This window comes from Vanellus vanellus (assembly GCF_965231255.1).
Source record: "Vanellus vanellus genome assembly, chromosome: 7".
Lineage (NCBI taxonomy): Eukaryota > Metazoa > Chordata > Aves > Charadriiformes > Charadriidae > Vanellus > Vanellus vanellus.
Window position 1 is genome coordinate 28,317,839 of NC_138912.1, and position 8,030 is coordinate 28,325,868.

Here is an 8,030-nt window from a genome sequence, read left to right on the forward strand (position 1 = left end):
CATGCTGCACTGGGTAATTCGGCATCCCATTCATGCTAGCATGATTTTTGGGGTGGCCTTTGCAGATCCTAATGCTAGGGATGCTCTGGAGGGAGAGAGGAGAGGAGCTCCCGATGTCCTGATCTGGACTAGGATAGATGCAAACCTTTTTTGAGAGACATTTTCAAGAGCCTTGCGTCTAGTCCTTGTCTAACAACTGGGTTGTCTCTCCTGAATGTCCTTCACATACACATCTTTCATTTTTGTTGTATTTTCAGCATATTCCACGTGTGATTTGTATTCCTCTGTAGATGCACTTATACAATGACTCTGGCATAAAGGAACATTGGCAGAGGACACAGTGGGTTTCCACATTTGGACTCTACTGAAATCTATAGCTAAATTCCATGGATTTTGGTGGGAGCCTGAAGACAATCTATGAACCAAAGATACACTGGTTTTGTTACGCATGCTGCTTTCGTTATTCCCGCTTCTTTCCCCACGCTCTTCCTACTCCCCTATTTGCGAAAAGAATCAAAAATACCCATCGGGAATACTGTTTTCCCAATACAGCTTAGAGAAGAGATGAGGTGGCTCACAAACAGTTACCAAGGGAACATGGGCTGCAAGGGCTGGTCAGTGTTGCCGCCTGGATTAGAGTAAGGTCAAACTGTAACTCTTACGTCAGGCCAAGTCCATATGTCTCAGCAGAAGAGGGGGAAGGGGAGGGGGAGGCAAAGATTGCCATCTTCTTTCCTGGAATCTCACTTAAAAACAAAACTGGCAATCTAAGTCTCTATCAATTAGCATTGCAAAGAAAATCTCTGAAAATGAAGGGTGTAAAGAGGCTGCCTGGCAGAGTGCCTGAAACAATAACTCCGGGAAGTGTGAACTGCTCTCTCCATAGCCAGAGGATGTTAACAAAAGCCCGGTCTGTTTGACCTGGCCAGGAGTGATGGACAGTCACTATTAGCAAGCAGCGCAAGTCGGTGCAAGCCTCTGCTGGCTCCTCCTTATCTCTGCTTATGGCTGTGGCTATAAGGTGTATATGTGTGCCTTGGAGGGGGTGGCTTCCTTGTCCTTTTGAGATCCATACTACAGGCTGCCTGCCGGGTCATCTTTGTGTTGTGGCTATTCCTATGAGATGATGTTTTCTGCCATGAAAACTGGAAATCCAGAAAGAAAAATGACAGCGTTTGTTCTAGCCTTCCCTGTGGCCAGACTGAATGAGTAAGCTCTCTTTGTACCCTAAAAACATACTTGGTGTCTCTGATCCAGTTTATTACGCACCCCACGGACAGTTGTATTGGAATTGCAGAGCGATGGAAAAGTCATATGCAATTCCATACTTTCTTTTGCCAGTTTAAATAGGGGCTCCCCAGCTCTCTTTTACCCTCCGTTCCTGTGCATCCCCATCCCATACTGGTGCTTGAACTAAACTCGCCAAAAACTAACCTGGCCAAAAAAAAAAAAAAAAAAAAGGTGATCAGTTTTTTGGAAGGACTAGCTCTGTGAGTTGGCTCATTTGCTAGTCAAGTGTGCACTGGAGGTGGTATGCGCAGGATTGTGTGAGAAGCCATTTGGGGGCTTACAGACAGGTAGAATTGCACCCTGCATGCTTAGAACAAGAAGGAATAGGTGAAGCTGGATTTGCTGGAGAGAAGACTGTCAATAAAAATATGCCACCAAGCTTTATATGTCTGCTTATTGTGTGTGAGCCTTCATCTGCCCCTCCCTACATATGTATCTGAATATTAAAACAACTAAAACCGAAGGACTTGCAGCATGCCTTGAGTGTACCTAGAACTGCTGAACCACTTGTGACCCAGCTGCTTTTTTCCCTTCTACCACATGAAAATTCTTGCTTAAATGCAAATTGTATTGTTTACGTGGACAGGAAAAACTCTGAACTATCCTGGAGCTCTGGGGGAGAAAAGAAATTTTGTGGGATATGTCTGTGCTGTGACAGTCCAGGCTTATGGGAATGCGACGGTAGAAAAAAGGGGGAGGAACACCAAGAAATATATGTAACAGCTCTCAGACTTTGTTCCTGTACCCTTTAGCAGGGAGAAGCGGGTGCCAAATCTGAAAAATGAATGGGGACATGTTGAGCTGAAAAACACATGAGGTAATGATGCTGCTGTTCTTGAGCACCTTCAGTGATAGCCATTAATGGCCTCACTTGACAAATTATTACATAGACTAATTGATTTGCTGCTGTTCTAATCCTGTTCTAACATCTAATCCTTTTCTGCATTGCAATTGTTGTTCCCTGTAAGTCCTTATGTCACTCTTGGCTCTCTTAAATAATATTTCTGGCCTTTCTTTTGGACTGATATGTTGGTCGTGGTTTCACCTTGGGCTGAAAGCATAGACCTTGCTTGTTCTGTACATGACTTGGATGAGTAGAGCTGTCTGGAGGGGAAAAAAAAAAAAAAAAAGCAGCCCTAGGAGAGGGAAAGTGTGTGCTGAGCCGTTCAGCAGGCGCTGGGGAGGGAGAGCGCTCCTTCTCCCCAGGTGACCGCAGACTCTGCTGGGGGAGGCTTCGTCCTTTACTGTCAACGCTGGGTTTTGACGCAATGTCCAGTAAAGCCATCAGTGTTTTATTTACTGGGGTGAAGCTGATATGGAATGTCCCAGGGATGGGAACAGGCGCTGTGCGACTAAGTGGGGAAGACGGGGACTCGTCACCCAGCTGCGGCAGGAGCTGTGATGGCGTCCCTTTGGGGAGGGCGGCATGGAGGACTCCCTGCACCCGAGGGAGCCTCAGGCCTGCGGTGCGCAGAGAAGGGGCGCCTTCTCAGAGGCCCGAACCGAAGGCGAAAGATAACTTCATTAAATTATCCACTCTCCATTTGAATTAAAGAAAGGTGGATGGGTTTGTGGCGGCAGTGGGGGCTTCACCGGGAGACGCTTTGGCTCCTTCGGTGGGGCGAGACCTCATTCTGTGTATTTTGGTGATGGGATGACAATGGAGGTGTGGGAGACGGCTCTGAGTCACCCTCGGAGGCCCGGCGGCCCCGGCCCCATTGGCGGGGCCGGCCCGGGCGGGTGGGGGTCGCTAACGCCCGGGGCGGAGGGCTCATAAGGCGGGGAGCGGGCCGTGCCGCCCCACCGCCCCGCGGACCTCGGCTCGCCATGGAGCTCGCCAGCCTGCCGCCCAGCCCCGGCCCCGCCGGTGAGCCCCACCGGGGAGAGGGCCGAGTGGACGGTGCCGGTGCCGGTGCCGGCGGCGGGGCGGGAGGAGCGCGGCCCGGCGCGGCGCCCGCTGACCGCCGCTCCCCTCGCCCCTCAGGCCAGGCCCGGGCGCGCCCCGCCGCGGGGCGGGAGGGCGGCCGGCGGAAGAGGACCACCTTCAGCAAAGCCCAGCTGGAGCTGCTGGTCCGCGCCTTCGAGAAGGAGCCCTACCCCGGCATCGCCCTGCGGGAGCAGCTCTCCGACCTCACCGACATCCCCGAGTCCAGGATCCAGGTGAGAGGGGCGGGAGGGCGGGCGGGCGGCGGGGCGGCTTCCCCCCGACGGGCGGGCGGGCGCTGAGTCTGTGCTGGCCTCCTCGCAGGTGTGGTTCCAGAACAGGAGAGCCCGGCAGCTCAACCACAAGAAGAGCGAAGCCGCCGCCTACCCCAAGCCGGCCTGTGGCAAGCAAAAGCCGACCCGCTGCGGTGGGGGCTGCTGGCAGGAGAGGACCCGGGTGACGATGGAAGGTCCTGGGCCAGAGCGGAGCCTCCTCCATCCACAGCCCGGCCTACCAGGAGGAAACCAGAGTTACTCCGGGCAGCCTTCGCCCTACTCTGGGCAGCCGTACTCAAGGCTCGAAACTCATTTCAGGAGCTTGGATAACACTTATGGAGCCCCAGGTCAGAGCCCAGCTCACTTTGGTTTGGACTGCGTGGGAAAAGGGGTCCCCCTGGGTGCGGGAAGCGTGGGGAGTGCCCCCCAGATCCCCCTTCCCGTGCAGCAGGCACAGGAGTATCCGTACCTGAAGAAATCTTTCCCTGAAAGCTACTGCTCAGATGCAGATGTTTTCCAGTCTTATGTGGAAGATCACCAGTACCTGGCAGCTAAAGAGAACATGTATAGGAGGCCTGTCTTAAACTACTTAAGTGCTAACCAGGGCCTGGGTGATGAGAACTATTTGTACATCAAGTCCAGCACTTCTCCCTTTGAGAAGGGCTCCACTTTTAGTTACGGTGAAGGGGAATCTAAGCTTGAGCTCGAGCAGATGAGGCACAGTCCACCTCTGGTTGCAGCTACTCATGCTAGTCCTCCTTTGGTACTTCCAAAACATGAAGGGGGGTATCCAGGGACACTTGCCACTCCAGCCCCATCGTACGGGCAGCAGCTGCTGGAGACAGTAAATGACTATGACCCTCATTGGGTGGGCATGAGAAATGAAATTTTGGGAACTGGGTTAGATTCGCTGTTTGAGAGTGAGCAAAATGGGGAGCAAGGTGGGCCAAAAAGTTACCTCTTTGCTTTTGGTGGCCAGAGTTCAACCTGTCATTTGGGTCACACATGAACCTGGCAGTGGGTCTGCTTGCCCGATGAAAAATTAACGTGTTTTTTTGTTCAACTGGCAGTGTTGTCCAAAGCGGCTAGGGGTTTTGCACGTCTAAGCGTGCAGTGCTTGCTCTGAGTCTCGTGCACTGTCTGGAAGGGGAAGGAAGATAAGCAAAGTTAGCAAGGGCTACAGGAGAACAACCTGCTGAATGTGTGCTGCCTCCCTGCCTCATCCGACGGGAGCTGTCACCAAGCTGCTCGCAGTATTCCTGCGTGCGTTTGGTTATTGGCAGCCTCACGTTAACTTGCACGTACAGACTGATCTTCTCAAATATGTCAGTACTGAAGATTTACTTTTTCTGTGTCCAGACTGTGCTGGATTAATTCTGCCAGGAGTCTTGTGACTATGGTGTTGGTTTTGTGGCCTTACCGCACTGAGTTTTGTTTCTATGCTGGTCAGAATTCACTTAGTTTAACTTAAGAAATCTGTAGAAAACAAACTTATTTATAGCTTTTAGTGGAGAAAGAATTAACATGAGAGGGGTACAAGTATGGGAAAAGCAGCCTTGGTGGTGGCAGGGGACGGCTCACTGGGTGTGTTTGCGTTTTAGGTGTGCTCCTGATAAGGAACACTAGTGCTAGTCTTTTCCTAGATACTTAATGTTTTCATTTAAAAATGACCACGTGTAGCCTTTTAAAAGGCAATATTTTTTGTGATTTCCTTTTGTATATATATATTTTTTAAATTGTCTTTTTTTTTTGTCAAATTGTAGTTTTCTATTTGCCAAATGAAGGCTTTCTACCTGGGTGGTAATGAACTTGTAGAACTGCAATCACAGAAAAAAAATAATTGCATTTCATCTTTGCATTCACACTTTGAGCCTATTTTTAGAGTTCTCAGGATCCATGGCCGTCTGGAAGACCACTGTAATCATGGAAATGTTTTTCATGTGTATTTCTGTAGAGCTGTCATCGTTGTCTATTAAAGCAGTATCAGGCCTAGATGCCGGAAACTATAAATGCAAATCCTTTTTTTGTGTTTACAATGTGGCTCTGGAATATTTTAAGTATGCCTAGATTTTAATACTTATGTTATTAACTTAATTACTTTGTTTATGGAACAAAAGAAGCATAATAAAACTTAAGCACAGACCATTATTTTATTAATGAAGTTGACATCTCTGTGAAGAAAACTGTCTATTGAGATGTGTACACATAAAGTCCAGAAAATTAATCCTGACTTTTGTCAGTAATTTTTACCCGTGGCTCTGAAGAAGCCATTTAACTTTTCTGCCTTGACCTGAAGAATTGGAACACAGTCATGTATTACGGAAGAACTGTAGTTTCAGACAATAGCTGCGAGGCACTTTGAACACTAAAAGTTGTATCTGAGAGCTCAGTACAAGGTGATGATTGTATTTATGATTGTATATATGACTGTCCTGGTTCCGGCAAGGATGGGGTTAATTTCCCAAGGAGCCGGCAGGGGAGGAAAGCGTTCCATCCCACGTGACCCACGCCCAGCTATAAGAGGCGCTAGCCCGGGAGAGGGAGTCAGTCGCCACTCGGGGGCGGGCTGTGGCGGGGCGGGTCCGGTCGGCGCACTGCGGTACTGTAATCGCGTTCTTATATTTCTTTATCGGTGTTATTGTTTTTCTTTCTTCTTCCCTTTGTCTGTTCTGTTAAATTATACTATTTCAACCCACGAGTTTTGCCCTTTTCTGCCGGTTTTTCCCCACGGCTGTGGGAGTCGAGCGAGCGGCTGCGTGGTTCTGTGTTGCTGGCTGAGGCCAAACCACGACAGTGACTCCTTTAGTAAACTTTTCAAAAACTGTGCATTAAGACTTATTTCTTTATTTACATACACTCTCTCCCTCATAAGACCTACTTAATGGGAAGTGAGACTTGTTCCCAGGCCCAGACAGAACAATAATAATAATTTTATCCATGAAAAAGACACGAAACTGGTCTCCAAAAGTGTAGCAAAACAGCCTTGTTTCATAAAGAGGTAGTGAGTTGAAGAGGAAAAAGGACATCTGAAAAAATAGCACACCCCACTAAACCAACAAGGATGTGGGCTTTTCATTCCTCCCTGGAATCAGTGGCCATCAGGCAGGCAGCACTGAGTCTTCTCATGGTGTCCTCCCTGCTGATCTCCATGCATGGTAACCAGCACCTTCTTATCTCATAGGGGTTTGAGGTAAATAACTGGAGGGTCACTGTTACAGGCTCTCCTGTGTGAGCCTGGTCTCTGCAGTGCATCCAGCTGTTTCCCTTTCCTGCTCTGCAGACATCCTATTCTGTTCAAGCTCACAAAGCCGCACCAAGGCAGCTGTCTCAGGTGTTTGGCATTGAGCTGTCACTCCTGCTTGCTCTAATACTGGGCATTACAACCCCTTCATCTGGTCTAGGGAACACACTTCCCTTATTAGCAAACCCATGTTTCAACGCTAATGTGGAATTCTCCCATCACAGAGCTACCTACTGCTCAGGGCACAACTTTTCTGTAAGTTACTGGTTTTCTTTATTTTCTTAGAAGTTGCTTTTAACAGACCTACCTAGCATATATTTCACAAATAAGAAAACTCCGTGCAGAGCAGTCAGATGCAGCTCTGTCTTCTGATGTTTCTGTAAACTCACACTCCTTGCTATGAGGTGGAGAATGCCAGAACACAAATTATATGCTTGTTCAACATATAGGAGGCACTTTCACAGCAATGGTGTTAGTAGCTTCCCCTCGACTTGCATGCCAAAAGCATCTCTGCTCATATGAGTAGGTGATGCTGAGGAAGAGGTGGGGCAGGAATTTGGTATCGGACTACTCTTCTACTGCCTGTAAAATGCTCCTGTTTATAGAAGAAAGGAGGATTTTGCACACTGAATATTGAAAACTCTATTTTCTTCCACGTAACTTGAGAAAGAGAGATAGCGAGGACCGAAATTTACCAGTGTGGTTTATAGTTGGCCTGGGTCTACCCCACTGCTAGGCGTCTCACGTTCCTCCTTTGGTGGGAGCCTGCAAAGCGCGTCCCTTTCTTCTCAGCCACCTCCTCCAGCAGCAGGACCTCAGTGACAGCCACTGTCCTGTCCCTCATCCCTGTCCCCAGCTGGAAGCCACCCGCCTGGGAGGCAGGATCTGGCCAGCATCATGGGGACAGCAGTTCACGACCTGGACACCTCTTTAGCAGCCCTGCTCCTCGCTGTTTCTTGGCGTAAGACAAATTAGCCCGGAGAAGGGGGCTCTTCACTTAATTAAGCAGGGCCTGTACCTGTCGTAACTTCAGGAGGACTCTCCTTCAGGCACAGGCCTGAGATAACACCTACTCACCCACTTCTCACCTGCAACACCTTCACTCCTGCGCTCCTCGTCCGGTCCTTTCGGGGCGGTAGGCTCGGTGGCCGAAAAAAGCCCCCACCTAAGTACGCTTCGTCCGAGTTTGGAGCTCTGGAAGGCCCTTCATAGGTTTTTACCCTCTGATTCGTTTGCCGTCCCGTAGTCCTTGGCAAGGATTTCTTTTTTCTTACAAGAGACCTTCCCCATACCGTCTCCT